At 40.4% G+C, this 26,789-nt stretch overlaps 1 protein-coding gene across 4 annotated transcripts in view; it reads left to right on the top strand.

Annotated features, from left to right (window-relative positions):
* Positions 1–365: 365 nt before the first annotated feature.
* CTNNA2 (catenin alpha 2) overlaps positions 366–26,789 on the top strand; it is a 1,366,752-nt gene continuing 1,340,328 nt past the window's right edge. For all 4 annotated transcript variants that reach the window (XM_044926020.2, XM_044926019.2, XM_044926018.2 and 1 more), the window contains exon 1: positions 366–482. The gene's annotated coding sequence lies outside the window, so the exon portion shown is untranslated. The remainder of the gene's footprint in view (positions 483–26,789) is intronic.

Here is a 26,789-nt window from a genome sequence, read left to right as displayed (position 1 = left end):
TGCCGGCCTCGCTCCCCCGCTCTGCCCCGCCCAGCCCCGCCCAGCCCCGCCCCGCACGCTCGGCGCTCCCCAGGCCGCGCGCGCCCGTGGCTTCCACCCCGTGCCTGCCCTAGCCCTGCGGAGCGTCGAGCCGCGGGGGCCCGGGGGCCGCGGGGGCGCGCAAGCGAGCAGGCGGCTGCGCCTGCGCACTGGCCGCTTCCCCTAGCGGCGATCCGGGCCGCTGCCGCTCGCGCTTGGGCAGGACGCGGGGCGGGCGGGGGGAGGGGGGAGCGGCTTTGCTTCCAGCCGCGAGTGAGGCGGAGACCCGGGCTGGCGGGCGGAGCGGGAGGCACCGCACCTCGGCCAGAGGCGGCTGCTGCAGCTGCTGCCCTCTTCCCCGCCGCCGCTTCAAAACCACTGGTCCCGTCAGTGGTTACCCCTCCAGCTGCTGGGAACGGACGAGAGAGAGGAGGAGGGCGAGAAACTCCCACCGACCCACAGAGGTGAGTCCCGGGCAGAGCATCCTCCATCCTTGCCTGCCTCCCTCCCTCCCTGTCTCCCTCCCATCCTCTGCGTCCTCCCCTCCCTCCCTGCTCCCCAACCCTCCCGCCCTCATCCTTCCCAACATCCCTCTCTCCTCTCCCCTTCCAGCCTTTCTTTCATCCCTTTCTTCTTTTCTCCCAGCCCCGCTTCCTTCCCACCCTTTCTTTCTTCCCTGTCTTCCTTGCAGCCAGTCGCTCCAGAGCGCAGCTCTGCCTCGCTTTCCTCTTGTCTTCATCTCTTTTTTTCCCTCCTTTCTTCACCCCTTCCCCAGTGGGAGATCCCTTGCCTGGTACAACTGTCCGGATTCAGGGGCTTCCAAAAAATTTGGCACATCTACTGAGAGACACGCTCTTGCACAGCGGATGCCCTGTGGATCTCTGTGTTGTTTGGATTAAGGGTCAAGTTGGATAGAGTACCGGGAACTGGAAGGAGAAGAGGGTCGAGGAAGAATCTGTGGATTTGTGCTGTATTAGGGTGGGGGTGGGGAGGGTTGTCACTTAGACATGTTGCCAACAACCCCCCACGCCCCTCTGTAGCAGTTTCTTTTTTCCTTCTGGGGAATTACATATTCCCAGTGTGTGTGTGTCACTAATTTAAAACCCAGTTTTCCCGGCTTTGATTGTCTCTGTGTGAGAAGCCACAAGGGGGGACGAGGAGAGAGGAAGAGAACAAGAGAAGAAGAGGGGAGGGGAGAGGGAGGGTGGTGGCGGTGGATGCCTGTATCTCTTTTCCCTAGGCCTCTTTGAATTGATATTTTCAAACCACCCGCCCAATATGTGCCTTGAAATTGAGCCCTTGTGTGCTTAGTTCTGCCACTGTCTACTTTAGAGGCAGAAACTCTAAAACTTTAATGTGTGTACCCCAGCATTATTTGTGGAATGTTTGGGTCAGCATACAAAAACACTAGGGTAGATGGATTTTGGAAAACAGAGCAGAGGAGTGGAAGAGAGGCACTTTTGTTCATCATGAGTTAACTTCTAAGGGAGGACAATAGACTGGAGTGATGAGGTTATACTCCACAGGCTTAGAGATGTATCGTTTTGATAGAATTAGCTGCATGATACCTTTAGCAGATACCCTTACCTTTTCTCATGCACCTTACAGAAATCGTGAAGATGTTTGAAAAGCACTGTGTGATTCTGTTTGTGGTGTATACCAATGGGAAAGTTGAATTATCTTTGAGACCGTTGTGAACAATTTAAAATTTCAGTTGGTTTTGCACCGTTTATTTTCACCAAGTGATATATTTTACTTTGCTTTCTTTAGCTTACACTCTAACCCCTTCTGTTATATATATTAATAGTGATTTGGCAATGCTCCTTTTAGCAAGTGTTGCTGCTGAAAGTTTATTCATACCTGATGGGATAGCCCTGCCTCAGAATTTTTAGTGTATTCATCATTTCAGAAAGATCCAACAAGTAGGATAAGTATAACTCAGAAATGGACTGTTTAGAAGCCTGTATTTTGTTTTATCTATGCTCACCTTTAAAAAAACGCACAAAAATAAAAACCCTTAATTTCTACAGATAGCTGTATTTTATGTTTAATGGATGTGTGGGGAGGCACTGAGGGACTGAAATTAATGGTGGATGCAATGAAGCTTCCAGTAAGAAACTATGCTGTGGAGCAAATTGTTGATTTTTTTTCCTTTTCATTTAAGTTATTATAGGCTGGTGGTGCAATATGCACTTTCATATTTTATGGGAATGTAAAATAGGAGTTGAGTTGAAGAGAATTACCTTCCAAAGTGACTGAGTGCTGATTTGACAAAGAGCTGACACAGTTAATCATCTGAATCAGTTTTTTTGGGGGAAGTGCATGATATTAGGAATGATGGATCCACCCCTTGCCCCAACTCCCCTTGATAGGATTGCAATTCCATTAATGGCTTGGCTGAAGCTTGGTGGAATTGTCAGTGTTACCAATGTCCTGTTGCAGAATTGCCGTCAACCCTATCCATATTTGAGTGGTTACATTACTTAATAGCTAACACAATTATAGGCAAGGCTGTTCTGTTTTGCTTTTGTTCATTTTCCTGGAATGCCATGAAGCTAGTAAAAACCTTTGATAGTAGTTATATATGAACACAATCCATTAGTTTTGTCCTAATTTACTTTCAAATGACTTTCCCCTCTTCTAACATCTCTACTGTTCTTTCTCTGTGGAGCTTTGTGGTTGTGAGCTAGGGGAGGAGGCAGCCCCTCAGACAGCCCTGCTCTTCCTTGATCGCAGTTTTGATTTACAGAGTGATGTGGGTGTATGCCTCTGTTTTTAATACTGTGCTTACTATGGAAAGAAAAATACTGTTTATTTGTCTGCTTTGTAAACATTCATCTAGTGAGTGAAAACAAAATTTACAAGTTATTAACAGATAGAAGAGAAGATAACATTTGTTTACAGCAAGATTTTGAGAGAGACTTGAGTAAAATGAACAAAATATGAAACTGAAGAACTAGTGTCTTAAAAAAGCAGCTCTGCTACTCTGATCATTATTCACTTTACAGATAAAGTCCAACCAACTTCCTCTGAAGAATTTAACTTCTGGAGACTTCTTGCTTTACTTGACTAGACCTTTAACAATGTATGGTACAGATAAAAACCCAGTAGTACATCTTATAGACCCTGTAGCAAATATTCTGGAACATTCTCTATGGTTTTCTCAGAGCTCTTAAAACCGTGCAACCCTAAGCTAAGTGTATGAGGTTTTCAAAAGAAGTAAAAAGACACTGTCTTTGACCTTAGCTTACAGCCTAGTTGAGAACAGGCTTTTGCATGAGGTCATATTTCACAGTGTTGTAAAGAGCAAGATCTTTGGAGAGAGCTTTAGATTTGAGTGCATGCTCTACTTACGTAGTAGTGTTATGCCCTTGTGTATTATTTAAGCCCTTCCCCTCATTTGCAAAATGGGAATTATGGTAGACCTTGATTCTTAGGATTACTTAAAGGGTTAAATGTGTTAATCACAGTACTTGGAATAAACAAAGCATATCTTAAACAGTATTATAATTAGGAAAATGATTTAAAACAATCTAAGACAATATATGATTATATGCTGGAAAGAAATAAAAAGCAGGTAAGTGGTTAGAGGGATTCTGGAGAGGACAGTTATTTATGTAGTCTAAGAACGATAATATTCAGGAGTTGCAGTGGTGCTTGGAAGGGTTTCATGCAGGGTGGGTACACAGCTGGAACAAAAGCAGAGGGGAGAAACACCGGTGTGTTTGGGAAGACTGATTACTTGACTACTGGGGAGTGTATTAAACAGTGTTAAACACATACGGTCAGAGTAATTAGCCTCTCACTCGGGACAAGACAACTTGTTGTATTGTGGGATCCATTTTAGCACAGAATGTGCAGCTAACCAGAGGACCTGTTTCAGTTCTTTGTCTTACACAAAACCCCACACCAAAACACAGGATTCAAGGTCTGTGTCACAGTGAGGACCCAGAGTATTCTTTCTGTCTCTTTTCTTTAAACTTCAAGACAGAAATTTGACCTTTCTAAATAATAAAGATTTAATATCATGATTATCTCAACTCTCTCTTGTTTTGCCTTAACTACAAGGAATATTCCAGAATACATACTTGGAGAATAGTAGCCATTATTATTTTATTTTGTCATACATAAAGCTGGGCATTATTAGGGTACTTGTATTTGCTGGAACTTTCTTTTTTTTCTTTTTTTTGGTGTTCGAGATTATTAATGATTCTCAATGAGTTATGCTCTTTTCAAGTGTTTGCTGGGAGACTAGGGTGTGATGGTAACAGAAGGTCTGTCTGGGATAGTGTACTGAGCAAGTAAACACCAGCTCAGTGTGGGGTGATAGTTGCCCATTGGCTATGTCTGTTGACATGTCTTTAGTTTTGACTGGTGTTTATTGGATCCAAAAGCATAAATGATTTGTGTTATTTTATCGAAAAAGGATTTCCAGAAAAATTTACCTACAAGTTACAAGTTTCAGTGTTTATAGTACTCATGTTTATTTTTAATAGATAGACATAATTTCATTCTTTTCTCCAAAATAGTAAAATACTCTATAATTATTTTTTGTAGTTCTAATATACACAAAATTAATCTCATGGATATTATCTTAAGATATATATGGTTAAAAACATGAATGTATTTCCCAAAACTAGAAGTTTAACAGACACAGACTGTAGCATTTTTATTTTCCATTTTGGAAGTTTTCTTAATATTCTGATGTTTTAAGGATGCAGCAGATGTAAATAAAACTTTTTCCAATGTATCACTTCTAGTCAGTTTCATATTAAAGCACCAGTGATTTTTGAAAAACTACTTTTAGATGCTTTAATTTTCCTCATAAGTGAATTTTTACTTTCGAGCTGAATTCTAACTCAACCACAAATATGCATTCCACAGCTCTTTGACATTATAACTCATTATACAAAAGTGATAGTCTGACCTTATACAGCTTAATTTTATAGGGCTTTTATTCATTCTTATTTAAAGGCCATATCTATATATACAACTCAGACTATTATTTTTCAGATGTGAAGATAATGTGCATTAACAGGAATGAAAAAGAAGCAACTATGTTCTCTGTAAATTAAGCAATGACCTTAACTTATAGAGAACATGGAAAAGTAGAATAAGGATGAGATAAAGTTAATTTTGTTTCATCTATTGAGCTAAAAACTTTTTAACTGCTTGTTCAGTTCATAGGACACTTGTAATATGCTCGTATGTGTAAATGGGGCTTATATTGTTTGTTAGATATCTGCGGTAAATCCAAGATCCTTTTTTTTCATGGCACCTTGATATTTCACAACTCAAGCTATGAACTCCAGTGGGGGTATGTCAGTTCTTTGACAGCTACTCAGAAACCACAGTGACTCCGTAAAAGACCAGAGAATCTGATATTTGTACCAGAGCAAGTGGGCAAAACTCAGATCTGTCTCCATCAACTTTTGAGTTGGGTATTTATTTTGTAAGTAGAGAGCAAGAGGGCAAGAGGGCTCAGAAATGATGGATGTAAAGAAAGTGTAAATTTCATGTTAGTTTTTGGAGCTCTCTGCCCAGCAGTTTCAGCTATCCTTTTTGCCTCTTTACTGCCTCTTCACTGGTGGCATGTGTAATTTCTGAGGTGGGGAAGCCGATTTTCTTATGTAACATGAGATCAGCTTGTGACATCTAAAGCTCACTATCAGTCATTCTAGTCCCTTGGTGTGCCTGTGGGAGGGACTGTCAGCAAGTTTTTTCCAAATCTGTTTCTCTGGTACATTGTAAAGCAGTCCTGATGTTCTCTGTGTATCATTTTATTTCTTACTGTTTCTTTGTATCTATCTTATTTCTACCTTATGGTTCTTGAGCTTTAAGATAACAGGGTATGGTTCATTCTCTTCTGATTTTGTGATTAGACAACATTTCCATGAGAAGAATACAGTCTTAAAATTTTATCTTTAATTCATAGGGCTTGAATTCAGTTCAGTCAGTTCAGTCCAGTTGCTCAGTTGTGTCTGATTCTTTGTGACCCATGGACTGCACGCCAGGCTACACTGTCCATCACCAAACTCCCAGACCCTACTCAAACCCACATCCATTGTGTTGGTGATGCCATCCAAGCATCTCATCCTCTGTCATCCCCTTCTCTTCCTGCCTTCAATCTTTCCCAGCATCAGGGTCTTTTCCAGTGAATTGGTTCTTTGCAGCAGGTGGCCAAAGTACTGGAGTTTCAGCTTCAGCATCTGTCCTTCCAATGAATATTCAGGAATGATTTCCTTTAGGATTGACTGGTTGGATTGAGGCAGTTGTTAAATATCATTGATGCATCTTTTAGTAAGGAGGTAGACATGTCCCTTAACTACCTCATGAAGAGCTAATTGCCCTCAACTATTTCTTAGAAAAGGTGTCCCCTAACTCTTGAGAGTTTACCAGTTGTCCCCAGTATTTTTCTTTAGACATCGATACCTGCCAGAGTAATTTCACAAAATGTGCTTCTGTTTTCCTTTTAAATGCAGAAATGGCATAAAGAAGTATATACAGAACTCATTGGGGGAAGAAAAAAGTGTCATCATCTAAATTTATCCCTCTATTCAGTTATGCTTTCTATGCATTTTAAAAATCACATTTATCTAACATGAATTCATTCAAGAGGTATTTTTTTAAATGTCTGCTCCATGCAGAGCATTGGGCTAGAAAGTACAATTTTATCACAAAACTGAATCAGGAATTAGGACACCTGGGTTTTTCCTCCAGATTTTCAACTGATTGACTAAGTGAAGGGAAGTGAACGTCTCCCAGTCATGTCTGACTCTGCGAGCCCATGGACTGTAACCTGCTAGGCTCCTCTGTCCATGGGTTTCTACAGGAATATTGGAGTGGGTACCTATTCCCTTCTCCAGGGGACCTTCCTGACCTAGGTTTTGAACCCGAGTCTCTGCATTGCAGGCAGATTCTTTACTGTGTGACTAAACAAACTGGAAACCCTCCAAGGCTTATTAATTTAATCTGTACCTTTTTTAAGTGACTTGCAATGGACATGACGATATAGAGTGTCTTCTAGCTATAAAATTCTGTAATTCCACATGTGAATTTCCCTTAAAATTTCAAGGTGTAATGATTTATTTCTTACTGTGTCCTATTTGTTTTTTTCTTTTCTTTTGAAATATATACTGTTCCTGCATGAGAAAAACCTTTACCTTCAGTGTCACATGCTTTCCCTTGCCCAGTTTAGTTCAGTCGCTCAGTCGTGTCCAACTCTTTGCGACATGAATTGCAGCATGTCAGGCCTCCTTGTCATAGGGACATTACTTGCCAACAAAGGTCCATCCCTTTCCCAAGGAAACTGCAAATTTAGGTTCGTAGAGTCTCTGGGCCAAAGGAGAACTAAAAAAATCTGTCCCTTTCTTAACCTCTCCATCCTTCCCTTTCTCTCCTTTTTAAAAAAATCCTTCTTGGACTGGAGATACAACTCAGCTGCTACCTCCAGATAGGGACTAGCCTAGTATATGTTTGTCTTGTTGGAGTAATGCCACTGCCTTTGAAACACTATATGGCATTAATGAGTTTAGAATTAGGAAATATTTATAAAAGTAGTTACATATATGCTAAGGTTAATATTTTTGCCTTGGGCACAAGCAAAATTTTGCTTATCCCTCAAATCCTATCCCACAGGACTGTTTGATTGTCTGTCTTTCAACCAATCCAGCTTCATTAAATTTTTTTTATGATCAAATTTGTTGAGATATAGTTTATATATAAGAAGTACATCCATTTAAACTGCTGTTGTGCATTGATAAATACACCTGTGTAACCACCACTGCAATTAAGATATAGAATATTTCCATTGCCCTGAAAAATGCCCTTCTGTTTGATCTGCTTTCTGTCTCTATAGACTAGTCCAAAAGTGAATATTGCTGTTCCAAAAGTGAATATAGGTTGAATCATAGAATATGTATTCATTTGTGTTTCCTCCTTTCAATGAGTATAATGTGTTTGAGATTTGTCTGTGGTTAGACTTCCCAGATGGCACAATGGTAAAAAAACCTGCCTGCCAGTGCAGGAGTTACAGGAGACATGGGTTTGATCCCTGGGTCAGGAAGATCCCCTGGGTCAGGAAGATCCCCTGGAGGAAGGCATGGCGACCTACTCCAGTATTCTTGCCTGGGAAATCCCATGGACAGAGGAGTCTGGTGGGCTACAGTCCATTATGTTGCAAAGAGTTGGACATGACTGAGCACAAAAAAGGAAAGTTCAGAGTTTAATGGCACCCCACTCCAGTACTCTGCCTGGAAAATCCCATGCACAGAGGAGCTTGGTAGGCTGCAGTCCATGGGGTCACTGAGGGTCGGACACGACTGAGCTACTTCACTTTCACGCATTGGAGAAGGAAATGGCAACCCACTCCAGTGTTCTTGCCTGGAGAATCCCAGGGACGGGGGAGCCTGGTGGGCTGCCGTCTCTGGGGTTACACAGAGTCGGACACGACTGAAGCGGCTTAGCAGTTAGCAAAAGAAATTACAGGAGAAACTCTTTATGATTTGGGGTTAGATAAAGATGAGTTAGTGGAGAAGAAAATGGCAACCCACTCCAGTGTTCTTGCCTGGCGAATCCCAGGGACGGGGGAGCCTGGTGGGCTGCCGTCTATGGGGTCACACAGAGTCGGACACGACTGAAGTGACTTAGCAGCAGCAAAGATGAGTTAGATAAAGTAGGTCCTAAAAGCTTTAATAATAAAGTTAAAGGAAAAAGATAAACTAGACTTTATCCAAATTAAAAAAAACAAAACAAAAACTTTTGTTTTTCAAAAGACTTCAGATTTGCTAGACCTATGTATCTCTATTTCTATCTCTGTATATCTGAAAATGGAGTAGTTGTTCTGATTGTATGTAGAACGCTTACATCTCAGTAAGACAATCCAACCAAAACAAAATATCTGAAGAAATATTTCATAAAAAGATATATGAATGAGCAGTAAGCATACAAAGAGGTGCTTGTCTGTTGTTCACTCAAATAACAAAATATAAAAGCCACAATATGCTACCACTGTACAAACACTAGAATGGCTAAATTTAACAATACTGACAATATCAAGTTTTGGAGATGATCTGAAGCAAATGAAGCCCTCATACCTTGGTGGGATGTAACACCTTAGGAAACATTTTCTTCCTGCTGTTAAAAATACTCTTACAGTACAACCACTCCCAGATGAAATGAAAACCTGCACAAAGGCATTTACATGAAAATTAATAGCGGCGTTACTCATAATAGCTTCAAACTAAAAACAACCTGAATATCCAACCAATCCCTATGTTAAAGTTTTTTGAAGTAGAAAACAAAATTTCTGAGATATGCCCTTTACTTATCTGTAACCTGGCAGCAGAGGAAAGGGAATGCATTCAAAAGAATTTGTAAAAATGACAAGAAATGCTGAGGATGGGTGGCTCTGGTGGCAGACCTTGGGTCAGTATCCCCTCTCTGCTCTTCTCCATGATCCCTCTGCATCTAGACTTCATCCTTAGGTTTGGTGTTGTCTTGGCTGCTGCAGTTTTGAGCACACCATCATGCAGTAGTGATGTCTGCCAGAAAAAAAAGAGGAAACTTTTGCCAGAAGTCCTCCCTTATCTCTGATCTCACTGGCCAGCACTGGGTCCCTAGTCCAGCTAGCTGTAGGGGTTGAGATGGGTCAGCTATCCATGAAGCTCCTGGCTGTGGAGAGGAGGTGAAGAGGATGGCTGAGCTAAATGGAAGTTCAGTTAAGAAAAGGAAATGAACAGTTGGGTTAGCAAGCAACAGTGTTCGTTTCAAGCTGATTTAGCGGCCTGCCATGATGTTGTCAGTCTTGTGGGAAAGAGATTGAAGCAGAAAACAAGGATTGTAGTCACAGCTTGTTATTGTGGGTATGTACATAGAAACAGGTGACAGAGGTACCCTAGGAAAAGAGGAAGGGAGAAATTTAGATCCTAGATCATAGCTTGAACTGGAGTGGGAGGGAGCCTAGATCCAGGAGAATTGTGCATAGTGGGCAAGCATACAAATGATGATCGGCAGCGCCAGGCACACTGGGGCCCGCGGAGCTGGGACAGGAGGCAAAAGTCAGTGCTGGCAGTAGTCTGGAATCCAGGCAGGCAAACTCGATTGCAGTTTGCCCATCTGTGAAATCAGGACCTCAGGCAAGAGGATTTTCATGTTTTGCTTGTTAAGGCAGAAGCTAGAACAGTAATTATTCTTTTTTTTTTTTTTTTTTAATTGTCAACCACTTTAGATTCTAACTGTGTCAAGGAGAGGAGTCATACCTTTGCTTTATTCTAATATTTCCCTGGTACAACCCTGGGCCCGCATTGGTTTCTTGATAAATGTTAGCTGATTGTATTAATTCTGCAAACTCATTCTGCCTTTGAACAAATCAGACAAGTTTTCTGGTTCAACAAATGTTGCAGTCATTCATCAGATACTTTCTTACAAATTATTCAAAATGCTGTTTTGGGGGGCATAGCCCTGGCTCTGTATATGAGTAAGAATAGTATTAATACTTGATCCCCATAAATTGACAATCTAGTAAAGGTGAAAAGTGCCTGAGTGGTTTAAATGCCAGAGTATAATACAGTGTGTATTACAGTATGGTACTGACTTCTCAGGGGCATGGATCAAAAGTCTAGGCAGACCACAAATTGGAAACATTGCTTTAGCAAAGGATGGGGCAGAGATGGGGAAGGAGAGGACCTTGTGTTAGTACTTTTCAGTTCAGTCCTGCGTTGGTCTGGGAACTGGGACAGGGCTGAGCCAGCAGGAAGATAGGATCAATGAGCACAGCAGTGGGAGAGGTGAAGTCACAACCAGGAGAACTGAAGCAGGGATGCTGCTAATTGCTAAGTAGGCAGCTGACAAGTGGGACTGAAATGAAGGGCAGAGGCTGGGAGTAGAGAAATATTTTGGCATTATCTGTATAAAGGTATCTCAAGAATGCAATAACAGAAAACACACTGTTTCAGAAAGAACATGTTTTGTCTTTGACCCTTTGACAATACATGCCCATTGTAGAACATCTAGAAAGCAACCAGAAAAAGAAACTTGAGAATAAAAATTATTGCTGTCCAACTATTCATTGAACATTGAGCTTTTTCCCCTTTGAGTGTATCTGAGTTTGGTGGGGGACTTGTTAAAGCAAAACTGAGATACAATTTTGTGTCCTATTTTTTAAAACTAAACATACTAAAGCACTTACTGGAATAATAAAAAAATCTTCCTCTATGCTAATTTCTATATAATGTTACATTGGTTGGAATTTAAGTTTCTAGTTTTTGGCTGTCTGCAGAGATAAAATGTTTCATAGATCTACTTTCAACCATGGGCTGTGTTATGGGCGGAATGTTGACTTTGGTGGCCCCATGGTAGTGCCTCAAAGATATAGATCGTCAATATCTCTGGGCCATATATATATATATATATATATACACATACACAGACACACATATATATAATCAATATATCTTATGTATTATATATATATAATCAATATAATATATATTATGCATAATGTATAATACTTAAGTGATAGGATGGTTGTATACATCATTTTTGATTCACATACACCTTAGCTGGTAGCATGAGTTATCACTATTATTTTTTCACTGCTGCCTGTTTTTTTATAGTGTGATTATACCATGGTTTATTTAATCTGTATGTTTTGATAGACAGTTTGGTCCTGTTATTTTCCTTTGTGCCTTTTATTTTACTTTTATTTCAAACTTTGCTGTGGTGAATATTCTTGTGTCATTTTCTTACCCACATACATATTTTTGAAGGGTAGCTTGATACCTGTTAATTTTGGGTCATGAGATATTTGCATTTTAGATTTTAATAGTTGATGCCTAATTGCTCTTCAAATTAGTTGTACTGATTTATATTCCATAAATAGATGTGAAAGTGCATATTTCCTTGTTCTTCTTATAAAACATAAAAGTTTTAAACTTGGAAAATTTACCACTGGTAAGTAAACATGGTATTGTTACGGAAAGGTATGTGGGGTCTAGCTGTTTGCTTCTCAAAAGCCAATAAAAAGCCAGGTTATTGGAAAGAAAAGTCTGCTTTAGACTTCCCTGGTGGCTCAGATGGTAAAGAATCTGCCTACAATACTGGAGACACAAGTTCAGTCCCTGGGTCGGGAAGATCTCTGGGAGAAGGGAATGGAAACCCACTACAATACACTTGCCTGGAGAATTCCATGGATGGCAGAGTTTGGTGGGCTGCAGTTCATGGGGTCACAAAGAGTCGGACATGACTAAGTGACACACGCATACAAACACACACACACACACACACACACACACACACAGAGTTTGCTTTGTTTCAGATGATATCTGCTCTCCCTTCAAGTTGCCAGCATCTGAAATAAAGCAAACTTTCCTTTCCACCAGCCTGGATTGGCTCTTGAGCGGTGAGCAGCCAGACCCCACATGGCCTTTTGGTAATGGTATCCTTGTCATAGAGCTTCTTTCTCTGGGTTTTAGAAAGGTTGATTATTTTTCCTTTTTTTTTTTTCTTTTTGTGCCTAATGGCCAAGTTTTGCCTTTGTTTTGATGAGTGTGTTCATGTTTCTGCACATGTTTTTCTGGTGGGTTATTTATCTTAAGTTATAGGACTTTTTTATCCTCTGGATATAAAAAAAAATTGTTGTTGTTATACTGTTATAACTGCTATTGATAGGAGTATACTGTGATATCCAGTAAGTGATGGCTTTCCTTTTTCCAAAGTTCCTTATCTATTTTTGTACCTTTCCTTCAGAAGACTATGATAACCAGGTTATCAAATTCATAAATAACACCTTTGGTATTTTAATTGGTATTGTACTTAAGATAATTTGAGGGAGGAGTAACAATTTTCTAATTCATAGTCTTTCCATTGCCGTGTCTCTCCATTTATTAAGGCCTTTTTTTTTTTTTTTGGGGGGGGGTGCCCTTTAGTATTATCAGTTGTTTTCTTCCTAGTAGAAAGTCTTTCTCATTTCATCTTAAGTTTATTACTGTCTTGTTTGTAGTTCTGCTGTTAGGAAAAGGTTTACTTTTCTTTTACATTTCCTGAAAAGGTATTACTGATATAGAAAGTACTTCTTTTGATTTTTGTATTTGGTTTTAAACCAAGTCACCTTGTTGAAATATTTTCTTCTAAAAATTTGTTTTATATCCTGTGTTTTCTTACTGGTTTGTATGACCTCTTTGTATAATATAACAATTCATGGTTCAATTTATATATATATATATGAAAAGAATAGTACTCATTTTTTTCTTAGTTTTTATCTATTTCTTAATTAAAAAAAATTTTTGAGCCATGCCACACAGCATGTGGATCTTAGTTCCCTGACAGGAATCAAGCCTGCACTCCCTGCAGTGGAAGTTCAGAGTCTTAACCACTGGACCACCAAGGAAGTCCTTAGTTTTTTCCTAATTTTAAGTAAAATATTTTTTCTTCTGTTTGATGTGTGAATGATTCATTCTTTATATATGAAATACATTATACCATAGTCTAAGCACACCTTTTTGTTTTTAAAATTGTTCTCAATATTTCTTTCTTCCATAGTAAGCCAAATATATTATTGTACATATACCAATATCAGTATTTATTTATTTATTTGACTGTGCCAGGTCTTACTTGTGGCATGCAGGATCTTCAGTCTTCCCTTCGGCATGCAGGATCTTTAGTTGTGGCATGTGGACTCTTAGTTAAGGCGTGTGGGGTCTGTTCTCCTGACCAGGGATTGAACCTGGGCCCCTGCATTGGCAGGTGGAGTCTTAGCCACTGAACCACTGGAGAATTGCCAATATCAGTATGTGTTGAACCTTTCTCTACATACACAGGGTATGCATAGATTTCTTGTACTCACTTCCAGATATTCACTAAGTGCATTTCTAGGCCTGTATGAACATTTTCGTATGTGACCCTTCAGGTCTGGGTTTTGTCTTTTCTCAATCTTGGACTGAGTTGATTGAATAGTGTTCTGAATACAATATTAACATGCTTATGATAATGCTCATGGTATTAAACTTTAAAAATTTATCTAAATGACTTTATTATTTAGCTATTTGATACTTTAAGTATTATGTTGTCATCGCTTTCATATTGAAGCTGTTGTAAGACATACTCTTTCCATCTTACAGGCAGCATTGTTTTTTAGAAATGCATAAATCCTGACACTGGCCAGTTCAGCACTAGAATTTCAGCACTAGAGAAGGCAATGGCAGCCCACTCCAGTACTCTTGTTTGGAGAATCCCATGGACGCAGGAGCCTGGTACGGTGCAGTCCGTGGGGTCGCTAAGAGTCGGACACAACTGAGCGACTTCACTTTCACTTTTCACTCTAATGTATTGGAGAAGGAAATGGCAACCCACTCCAGTATTCTTGCTTGGAGAATCCCAGGGATGGCGGAGCCTGGTGGGCCGCCATCTATGGGGTCACACAGAGTCGGACACGACTGAAGCGACTTAGCAGTAGCAGCAAATCCTGACACTGGCCAGTTCAGCACCACTAAGAAGCTTTGGAAGTCTCCAGTTCCTGCCCAGAATTAAATTTTTTGGCACTAGATCTTCCTTTTCAAACCCTGGGGGACGCTTAACTTTAGTTATTTTCATGATCTTTTATCACGGGAAATTATTATTTTGAATGAAAACCCTTCACTGATTCTGCAGATTGAGAATATGGGCAAATTGCCTTGAATTGTAATTATTCATCTGGTCTAGGCTTTATGCATACATATCAGTATTGATTTGTCATTAATGAACCCATCACCTTAAGATCCTGTGATCCATACTAACATACTGTAATAGATGATATAAATTTACTATTGAAAACTGGAAATTTTTTCATTGTAGAATGTTGAGTGTAGATGTAAAATTTGTAGCAAGTGGCAAGTAATTATTCATAGGGTTGTAAGATATTTGCATTAATGCTGAATCAGTAAATCTAGTTCTCAAAAATGTGGTTAACTTTATAATAATTCTGTATTTCCTTAAGAATTACACAAATAAGTGTAAGTTACAAAGTAATCAATATAAACTTGAATAAAAATATCCATGAGCAGCATATATGTGTTTTCTTTTGTAGTCTGCTTAAAAAATTTGAAATAGATCTGTATATCTGAGGAAATTTTCTTAATGCCTGGCTGCCAGTGAAAGAAAGTTTGTTGCCATTGCTGTTATGAATAGCTGACCTCTTAAGTCCAGATGTATTACATTTTATTTTGTTTGCCTAACTTGTAGTTGCAGAATTGCTCTTAACAATACCAAGTAATTGTACAAAAATAAATACTTATTTTGGGTATTTATTTAAAATATTCATATCAAAAACTTATAAGTATATGACATCATAAAAGTTTTATTAGAATATTAACTTTGAACAGATTTGATTTCTATTCTTATTATAATTATAAAACAACCTATACTGTTACAGTTTTGCCTTTCATTCAAGAAAGTGCAAATATCTAATAGTACAAAAATACCAAACACTTACATGCTGAAAATCACCCCCTAATATTGAAAGAAATTGAGGCAGGTCTAAAGACATCCATGTTCACAGATGAGAATACTTAATGCTGTTAAGATGGTATATTCTCCCAAATCATCTACGGAGTCAGTGCTATTGCTGTCAGAATCCCAGCTGCCCTTTTTTTTTCTGAAACTGACAAACAATTCCTAAAATTCATGCAGAATCAAGAATGCCAAGTACAGTTCTTAAAAAGAAGAACAAAATTTGAGGATTCAAGTTCTCCATTTCAAAACGTACTATAATACTACTAATCAAGGTTGAGTGGTGGTGGTGTTGGTCTAGACATGTAGATCTATGGAATAGACTTGATCAGCTGTAAATAATCTCATATATTTATAACCAATTTATTTTTCAACAAGAGTGGAAAGACAATTGGGAGAAAAGTAGTCTTTTCAACAGTTGATTCTGTGACAACTGAATTGTTGTTATTGCTCAGTTGCCCAGTCATGTCCGACTCTTTGCAACCTCATGGACTGCAGCACACCAGGCCTCTCTGTCCCTCACCAATTCCTGAAGTTTGCCCCAGTTCATTGTTATCAGTGATGCCATCCAGCCATCTCATCCTTTGATTTCCTCTTTTCCTTCTGCCCTCAATCTTTCTAGCATCAGGAATTTTTCCAGTGAGTTTGCTGTTCATATCACATAACAAAAATACTGGAATTTCAGCTTCAGCATCAGTCCTTCCAATGAGTATTCAGGGTTGATTTCGCTTAAGATTAACTGGTTTGAACTTCTTGCTGTCCAAGGGACTCTCAGGAGTCTTGTCCAGTACCACAGTTTGAAGGCATCAATTCTTCCATGTTCTGCCTTTTTCATGGTCCAGCTCTCAACCATATGTGACCACTGGGAAGACCATAGCCTTGACTATATGGACCTTTATCGTCAGAGTAATGTCTCTGCTTTTCAACACACTGTCTAGGTTTGGCATCGCTTTTCTGCCAAGATGCAAACATCTTCTGATTTCGTGGCCATAGTCACTCTCCACAGTGATTTTAGAGCCCAAGAAGAGGAAATCTCACTACTTTCACCTTTTCTCCCTCTATTCGCCATGAAGTAATGGGGCCAGGTGCCATGGTCTTAGTTTTTTTAATGTTCAGTTTTAAGCCAACTCTTTCACTCTCCTCCTTCACCCTCACTGAGAGGCTCTTTAGTTCCTCTTTGCTTTCTGTCATTAGAGTGATATCATCTGCGTATCTGAGGTTGTTGATGTTTCTCCCACCTATCTTGATTCTGGCTTGTAACTCATCCAGCCCCACATTTCTCATGATCTGCTCAGCATGTAGATTAAACAGACAGGGTGACAACAGACAGTCCTGTCGTGCTCCTTTCTCAATCTTGAACTAATCAGTTGTTTCATACAGGGTTCTAAGCGTTGCTCCTTGACCTGCATAAGGTTTCTCAGGAGAGAGGTAAGATAGTCTGGTATTCCCAACTCTTTAAGAGCTTTCCACAGTTTATCATGATTCATGCTGTCAAAGGTGTTCATGTAGTCAGTGAGACAGAGGTAGATGTTTTCTTGGAATTGCCTGTCTTTGTGATCTAGTGAATGCTGGCAATTTGATCTCTGGTTCCTCTTTCTTTGGTTTCTCAGGTAGTGGTAAAGAACCTGCCTGCCACTGCAGGAGACATAAGAGATGTGAGTTAGATCCCTGGGTTGGGAAGATCCCCTGGAGGAGGGCATGACAACCCACTCTGGTATTCTTGCCTGGAAAATCCCATGGACAGAGGAGGCTGGTGGGCTACAGTCCATAGGGTTGCAAAGAGTCAGACATGACTGAAGTGACTTAGCACACATGCACATGGACATCTGGAAGTTCTTGGTTCGCATAATGCTGAAGCCTAGCATGCAAGATTTTAAGCATGACCTTACTAGCATGGGAGAGGAGTGCAATTGTCCAGTGGTTAGCACATTCTTTAGTACAGCACTTCTTGGGAATTGGGATGAGGATTGACCTTTTCCAGTCTGGTGGCCATTGCTGGGCCTTCCAGATTAGCTGACATACTGAATGCAGCACCTTGATGGCATCATCCATTAGGGTTTTGATGAGCTCTACTGGAATTCTGTAGCATCCACTAGCTTTATTAACAGCAGTGTTTCCTAAGGCCCACTTGATTTTGCTCCTAAGAATGTCTGCCTCTAGGTTGCTGACCACACCATTGTAGTAATCTGGTTCATTTGGATCTTTTCTATACATTTCTTTTGTGTGTTCTTTGCATCACTTCTTGATTTCTTCAGAGTCTGCCAGGTCTCTACTGTTTATATTCTTTATTGTGCCCATCTTTGGGCAAAGTGCTCCCTTGATATCTCCAATTTTCCTGAAGAGATCTCTAGTCTTTCCTCATCTGTTGTTTTCTTCTAATTTTATACACTGTTCATTGAAGAAGGCCTTCTTGTCTCTCAGTGCTGTTCTTTGGAAATCTGCGTTTAGGTGAATATACCTTTCCCTTTCTCCCTTGCTTTTCGCTTCTCATCTTCCTTTAGCTATTTGTAAGGCCTCCTCCCCCACTCCAGTACTCTTGGCTGGAAAATCCCATGGACGGAGGAGCCTGGTGGGGTGCAGTCCATGGGATCGCTAAGAGTCGGACACGATGGAGCGACTTCACTTTCACTTTTCACTTTCATGCATTGGAGAAGGAAATGGCAACCCACTCCAGTGTTCTTGCCTGGAGAATCCCAGGGACGGGGGAGCCTGGTGGGCTGCCATCTATGGGGTCGCACAGAGTCGGACATGACCGAAGCGACTTAGCAGTAGCAGCAGCAGCAAGGCCTCCTCAGATGGCCACTTTGCCTTCTTGCTTTTCTTTTTCTTTGGGATGCTGCCTCCTGTCCATAGTTCTTCAGGCATCCTGTTTACAAGTTCTAATCCCTTGATCTATTCATTACCTTTACTACATATTCATAGGAGATTTGATTAAGTTGTACCTGTATGGCCTAGTGGTTTTCCCCACTTTCTTTAGTTTAAGCCTGAATTTTGCTATGAGAAGCTGAAGATCTGAGCCACAGTCACTCCAGGTCTTCTTTTTGCTGACTATCTACAGCTTTTCCTTCTTCAAGAGCTACAAAGAATGTAATCAATTTAGTTTTGGTATTGGCCATTGGGTAATGTCTGTGTGTAAATTCATCTCTTGTGTTGTTGAAAAAGGCTATTTTCTATGACCAAGGCATTCTCTTGGCAGAATTCAGGTAGCCTTTGCCCGGTTTCATTTTGTTCTCCAAGGCCAGACTTGCCTGTTACTCCTGGTAACTCTTGACTTCCTACTTTTGCATTCCAGTCCCCAGTGATGAATAGAACATCTGTTTTTGGTGTTAGTTCCAGGAGGTCTTGTAGGTCTTCATAGAACTGATCACCTTCAGCTTCTTCAGGACTGGTGGTAGGGACAAAGACTTAGATTACTGTGATGTTGAATGGCTTGCCTGGGAAAGGAGCCGAGATCATTCTGTCATTTTTGATGTTGCAGCCAAGTACTGCATTTTGGACTCTTTTGTTGACTAGGAGAGTTACTCCATTTCCTCTATGGGATTCTTGCCCACAGTAGTAGAGATTATGGTCATCTGAATTAAATTTGCCCATTCCCATCCATTTTAGTTCACTGATTCCTAAGATGTCGATGTTTATTCTTACCACCCCTTTCTTGACCACATCTAATTTACCTTGATTCATGGACCTAACATTGCAGGTTCCTATGCAATATTTTTAATTGCAGCATCGGATTTTACTTTCATCACCAGACATATCCACAGCTGAGTGTCATTTCTGTTTTGGGCCAGTCACTTCATTCTTCCTGGGGCTTTTAGTAGCTCTCCTCCCCAAGTAGCATAATGGATACCTTTAGACCTGGGGGGCTCATCTTTCAGTGTCATGCCTTTTTGTCCTAAACTGAATATTTGCAGGCAAAAGGATGAAGCTGGACCACATCTCAGCCCATATAGAAAGCATAGCTTCAAATATATCATAAATCTTTATAAAATTCTCAGAAGAAAAACTGGTGTAAACCTTGATGACCTTGGGATCCACCAATGGATTCTTAGATATGACACCAAAGAGAAAAACAGAGATAAATGGAATTTCATCAAAATTGAAAACTTTTGTGCTTCGAAAGACACCATCAAGTAAGTGAAATGACAGTCAACAAAATGGGAGAAAATGTTTGTAATCATATATCTGATGAGAAAGTGTATATTATAGTAAGAATTATTATAATTTAATTGTAAAAAGACAAATGCCTTGTTTGTCCTTGGGGAAGGATTAAAATAGATATTTTCCTAAAGAATATATACAAACAGTAAATAAGCACATGAAAAGATACTCAGCATCATTAATCACTAGGTAAATGCTAATCTAAAGCATAATGAGATAGCTGTACACACCCACTGCTGCTGCTAAGTCGCTTCAGGCGTGTCCAACTCTGTGCGACCCCATAGACGGCAGCCCACCAGGCTCCCCCGTCCCTGGGATTCTCCAGGCAAGAACACTGGAGTGGGTTGCCATTTCCTTCTCCAATGCATGAAAGTGAAAAGTGAAAGTGAAGTCACTCAGTTGTGTCCGACTCTTAACGATCCCATGGACTGCAGCCTACCAGGCTCCTCTGTCCATGGGATTTTCCAGGAACTAGGCTGGTTCTAATAAAAAAGAGGGACCTGTCAAATGTTGGTGGGGGTATGGAGAAATTGGGATCCTCATAGATTGCTGTGGAATTGTAAAATGGGGCAGCCTGTTTGGGAAACAGTTTGGTACTTCCTCAAGAATGGAGTTGCCTGTGATCCAACAATTCAGCTCCTGGGTTTACACCTGAGAGAAATGAAGATATCAGTTTACACAAAGCACTGTATGCCATCATTGTAGCAGTGTTATTTGTTGTAGCCAAAAAGTGAAACTAACTGATGACCATCAATTGAAGAACAGATAAACAAGGTGATATATCCATCTCTGTGTTAGTCACTCAGTTGTGTTTGACTCTGTGATGCTATTGACTGCAGCCCTCCAGGCTCCCTTGTCCATGGAATTCTCCAGGCAAGAATGCTGAAGTGGGTAGTCATTCCTTTCTCCTCTCCAGGGATCTCCCTGACCCAGGAGTCAAACCTGGGTCTCCTATATTGCAGGCATATTTTTTACTGTCTGAGCCATTATACTTTGGGGTAATATTCAGTCATAAACAGGAATAAGTACTAATACATGTGAAAACATGAATAACCTTGAAATCATTTTATTAAATAAGTGAAAGAAGCCAGGAATAAAATGTTTGATCCCATTTAAATAAAATGCTCAGAATATGCAAATTTATCAGATCAGATCAGTCGCTCAGTCGTGTCTGACTCTTTGCGACCCCATGAATCGCAGCACGCCAGGCCTCCCTGTCCAACACCAACTCCCGGAGTTCACTCAGACTCAGGTCCATCGAGTCAGTGATGCCATCCAGCCATCTCATCCTCTGTCGTCCTCTTCTCCTCTTGTCCCCAATCCCTCCCAGCATCAGAGTCTTTTCCAATGAGTCAACTCTTTGCATGAGGTGGCCAAAGTACTGGAGTTTCAGCTTCAGCATCATTCCTTCCAAAGAAATCCCAGGGCTGATCTCCTTCAGAATGGACTGGTTGGATCTCCTTGCAGTCCAAGGGACTCTCAAGAGTCTTCTCCAACACCACAGTTCAAAAGCATCAATTCTTCGGCACTCAGCCTTCTTCACAGTCCAACTCTCACATCCATACATGACCACAGGAAAAACCATAGCCTTGACTAGATGGACCTTTGTAGGCAAAGTAATGTCTCTGCTTTTCAATATGCTGTCTAGGTTGTTCATAACTTTCCTTCCAAGGAGTAAGCGTCTTTTAATTTCATGGCTGCAGTCACCATCTGCAGTTATTTTAGAGCCCAGAAAAGTAAAGTCTGATGCTGTTTCCACTGTTTCCCCATCTATTTCCCATGAAATGATGGGACCGGATGCCATGATCTTCGTTTTCTGAATGTTGAGCTTTAAGCCAACTTTTTCACTCTCCACTTTCACTTTCATCAAAAGGCTTTTTAGTTCTTCTTCACTTTCTGCCATAAGGGTGGTGTCATCTGCATATTTCTAAGGACAGAAAATAGCATAGTGGTTACCAGGGTTGGGGAGAGGAGAATGGTGAGTGTATATGAATGGGTATGAATTTCCTCTTTGTGTGATGAAAGTTCTGAAAGTATATATCATTGTGATAGTCGCAACTGCTTGCTGTGCATATACAGAAAAAAAATCACTGAAGTTTACACTTTAAAATGGTGAACATTATAGCATAATGTATAAAAATAAAATAAATAAATAAATAATGTAAGGCTAGCAATTCAAATAATTATTTGTAGTTTTAGTTTTTCCATTTAGAAAGTAAAAATTACTCCTCATAATTTTAAATCATACATTTTTCACAAGAGATGAACTGAAAGCTAATATACATTATAGAGTAGAATTTTACTGTGTTCTTGTAATCATGAAAAGGAATATTTTACTTTTAAAATTGATATTTAACTATTGTACTCACATCTAGCTATAATATAGCTGAAAAAACATTTTAAGTTGCCTTTCTTATGTAAGATGCCCTATTTATAATACCAGTATGAGTGAGATGTGCTTTCTACTCTTAGGATATCTAGTAGGAAAGGCAGACTTTAAACAAATAGCTGAAGAATATGACTGGGACTGGGGCTTCCCAGTGGCACTAGTGGTAAAGAACCTGCCTGCCAGTGCAGGAGACATAAGAGACACAGGTTCGAGCCCTGGGTCGGGAAGATCCCTTGAAGGAGGGCATGGCAACCACTCCAGTGTGCTTGCCTGGAGAATCCCATGGACAAAGGAGCCTGGTTGGCTACAGTCTGTAGGGTTGCAAAGAGTCAGACATGACTGAAGTGACTTAGCATGTATGCAGAAGATTAAACAGAGTTCTGGGTAGCAATAATGAAAGAGTATTTAAGGTTAAACAAAATTAGAAAAATGTCAAGAAGATTCACATTTGAATGGAAATTTGAAGAACATATAGAACTTTCTTGTAAAGCAAAAGCAAAATCGGAGAATGGCATTCCAGGCTAAGGAAAATGCATGAAGGTAGGGTTGTAAAGTATTTAGGGATCAATGGATAATATAGTTGCCATGGTGCTTAGAGGAAGGCTGATGTATGACGTGGCAGGAAGAATGGAGAAAACAGCACTGATTATACAGGACTCTGAGGACTTAGGGACCATCTAGATGTAAGAGACAGAGGGCAAAAGCAAAGACAAGGGTTACTGCTTTTTATCATTTGTCCTCCTCATGTAATAGTTTGGGAGCAAGCTGATGTTTGGTTTGGGTGATGTTAAATTTGAGGAGCTTAGAGATACCAGTTTTCAGTAGACATTTAGGAATAAGGTCTGGACTTCTGAAGTTATTTGTATTCAAATTTGAAATTTAGGAGCAAAGATGAGGCAGTTAAAACCATGGAAGTAGATGAATCATCCCAGAGGTTGTCTGAAGTGCTCTAAGAAGTGTGGAATCCTGATCCTCAAGAACACCCATCATTTAAGAGAAAAACAAGAAATGAAAAGCATTTGATGAGAAAGAAAGTGAGGAAACAAGAGGGTATTTACCACTGAAGTCAAGGAAATCAGCAAAGTGAAAACAAAACAAAACGTGGCAGAGAGAGAACTGTTATTCTTACTTTGAACGCTGAGTTCAGATTTTTACCCAGAATAGACAGAGGCAAAGAAAGGCAATTTGTAAAATCAAATCTTACATCTGTTCATTGCTTCCACCCATGAGGTCTCTGGGTTTTGAGGGCCAGTGGGAGGAAGGAGGGTAAGAGATGGCACAACCAGCTGGGAGGCTCTTCTGTGGCCAAAGCTTTAGGATTTCAGCGGTCATACAGTCTGGTCTCATGGACCTCTGAACTCGGCTGGCCATGAGAAGAGGCAATGGGAAGTGGCCAGATGAGCAGCCAAATGATGCGTGGTCTGCTTCTGAGGCTGCAGTGGTGTTAGATTTGGTCTCCCTTTATCCTGATTTCTGATATTTAAGCCAGCAGAATTTTCCTTCTAGTTACATTCTTCTTCCTTATACTCACTGATCAATTATTGGCACCAGTAACTTTTTAAAAATGTAGCTTGCTAAACGAAACTGTAACTCTTATGAGTTTAGTGTTTTGTGCGAAATATGCTTTCAGCAGTATCTCTTGTTAATAGTGTGTGTCACGTCTCTAGCAAAAAGTAGAGATATTTTTCTAATAGTGTCTATATAACGAGCAGAAATAGTTTTATCAGTAAAAAGGGAACTTCTCTATGTATCTGGCCCTTGCCAAATTGTTTTCACACCGTTGTTCTGTGCACAGGCAGAGCAATCACTTGATTTTATTGTAGGAGGCAGGGTGGAGGTGAGCCCTCCATTAGTTGGTTTTCCTCAACTTTTTTCTTGGATGAGAAGAGTTTCCCAAGTGTGCAGTGTTTCCAGGGATGAAAGGCAATCACCAAATGCTGTCCAGAGATCAGGCAGGGTCAAGACTAAAGAGAGGCCACTGTATTTGTTCAGTAAGAAGTTGATCTCATGTTGATCTTTGCCAGAATAGCTTCAGGAAAATGGTCAGCTCAGAAATCTGAAGTAGTATTGAACTGAGAAGTGAATAAAAAGAAAATGAAAGAATCGCTAGAATACCGGAGTGGGTAGCCTTTACCTTTCTCCAGGGGATCTTCCCAGGTATCAAACCCAGCTCTCCTGTATTGCAGGCCAGTTCTTTACTAATAGAGCTATCAGGGAAGCTGGGAACGCAAGGGAAGGGGGGAAGCAGAAAGGGAAAGGTTAGTTTGCTTCATTTTCAGAGAAGCAGCTCAAGCATGGGAAACCATCACGAGTAGGGAGTTCACTGGCAAATCAGGCAGTAGGTAGAAAGCAATGAGTTTTAGAATGTTGCCACTTTTTAAAATTTTATGCTTCATCTGCACAGTTACCACTTACTGCTGCTGCTAAGTCGTTTCAGTCGTGTCCGACTCTGTGTGACCCCAGAGACGACAGCCCACCAGGGCTCCCCCGTCCCTGGGATTCTCCAGGCAAGAACACTGGAGTGGGTTGCCATTTCCTTCTCCAATGCAGGAAAGTGAAAATGAAAGTGAAGTTGCTCAGTCGTGCCCGACCCTCAGCGACCCCATGGACTGCAGCCTACCAGGCTCCTCCATCCATGGGATTTTCCAGGCAAGAGTACTGGAGTGGGGTGCCATTGTCTTCTCCGTACCACTTACTACCTGATTGCAAAGCTCAAATTAGAGAAAACTTGATGGAAGGGTGGAAAGAAGAGCTCAGTTATGCCTTTCTTGATTTGATAGGTAACTTGCTGACGTCCAGTTTTGTAATTATCATAGCCTATTGTGAATCCTAAGTATAAGGGAAGTTATGATTTAAAGAAATCCCTTTTTTAAAGTTAATGCCACAACTTTTTTTTTGTTAGTAAACAGATAGTTTCATATACTTTAAGGAGAAATTATGACTTACATATGTTTTTTGTTCCATTCTCTTGTTTCTCTTGTGTACAACAAATCAGTTTGTAAACATTAAAATGCAAGACAGGTTAAATTCTTAATTCTTACTTAAAGGAACTGTTGAAAACATTAGAAGTTTGTCCTCAGATGTGAAAAACAGGATCAGTTGCCACACTTGGTAAATAAGCAAATGTTATGGTTTTGCATTTATATACCTACTAATGAGGAAATTAAGTGATATTTCCATAGCAGCAAAAACATTCACCTTGCTCACTTGCTTTATGCCCACAATAATACACAACAGGTATCTAGAAATAATAGCCTAAGGTCCTAGATAGGCAAGGTGTGTAGGTTTTGATACATGAGTACACAGGCAGGGGAGGTTACTGCACTTCTAAAAATGATATTTGAGTTGCTAAAATCATAAGGCAATGCCAAAGAATGCTGAAACTACCGCACAATTGCAGTCATCTCACACACTGGTAAAGTAATGCTCAAAATTCTCCAAGCCAGGCTTCAGCAATATGTCAACCGTGAACTTCCAGATGTTCAAGCTGGTTTTAGAAAAGGCAGAGGAACCAGAGATCAAATTGCCAACATCTGCTGGATCATCAAAAAAGCAAGAGAGTTCCAGAAAAACATCTATTTCTGCTTTATTGACTATGCCAAAGCCTTTGACTGTGTGGACCACAAGAAACTGTAGAAAATTCTGAAAGAGATGGGAATACCAGACCACCTGACCTGCCTCTTGAGAAACCTATATGCAGGTCAGGAAGCAACAGTTAGATCTGGACATGGAACAACAGACTGGTTCCAAATAGGATAAGGAGTACATCAAGGCTGTATATTGTCACCCTGCTTATTTAACTTATATGCAGAGTACATCACGAGAAATGCTGGGCTGGAAGAAGCACAAGCTGGAATCAAGATTGCCTGGACAAATATCAATAACCTCAGATATGCAGATGACACCACGCTTATGGCAGAAAGCGAAGAAGAACTAAAGAGCCTCTTGATGAAAGTGAAAGAGGAGAGTGAAAAAGTTGCCTTAAAGCTCAACATTCAAAAAACTAAGATCATGGCATCCGGTCCCATCACTTAATGGCAAATAGATGGGGAAACAGTGGAAACAGTGATAGACTTTATTTTCTTGGGCTCCAAAATCACTGCAGATGGTGACTGCAGCCATGAAATTAAAAGACGCTTACTCCCTGGAAGAAAAGTTATGACCAACCTAGACAGCATGTTAAAAAGCAGAGACATTACTTTGCCAACAAAGGTCCATCTAGTCAAAGCTATGGTTTTTCCAGTGGTTGTGTATGGATGTGAGAGTTGGACTCATAAAGAAAGCTGAGCACTGAAGAATGGATGCTTTTGAACTGTGGTATTAGAGAAGATTCTTGAGAGTTCCTTGGACTACAAGGAGATCCAACCAGTCCATCCTACAGAAAATCAGTCCTGAATGTTCATTGGAAGGACTGAAGCTGAAGCTGAATTCAATACCTCGGCCGTCTGATGTGAAGAACTGACTCATTTGAAAAGACCCTGATGCTGAGAAAGATTGAAGGCGGGAGGAGAAGGGGATGACAGAGGATGAGACGGTTGGATGGCATCACTGACTTAATCGACATGAGTTTGAGCAAACTCCAGGAGTTGGTGATGGACTGGAGGCCTGGCATGCTGCAGTCCATGGGGTCGCAAAGAGTCAGACACGACTGATGACTGAACTGAACTGAAAATCATATCAGTAAATATTTTAAATATTAACCCACCAAATGATTAAGGATATTAAAAAGACCTAAGTACTT

This window comes from Bubalus bubalis, chromosome 12, assembly GCF_019923935.1.
Source record: "Bubalus bubalis isolate 160015118507 breed Murrah chromosome 12, NDDB_SH_1, whole genome shotgun sequence".
NCBI classification, from domain to species: domain Eukaryota; kingdom Metazoa; phylum Chordata; class Mammalia; order Artiodactyla; family Bovidae; genus Bubalus; species Bubalus bubalis.
The sequence above is the reverse complement of the archived record's forward strand: the minus strand, read 5'-3'. Positions and strand labels throughout refer to the sequence as shown.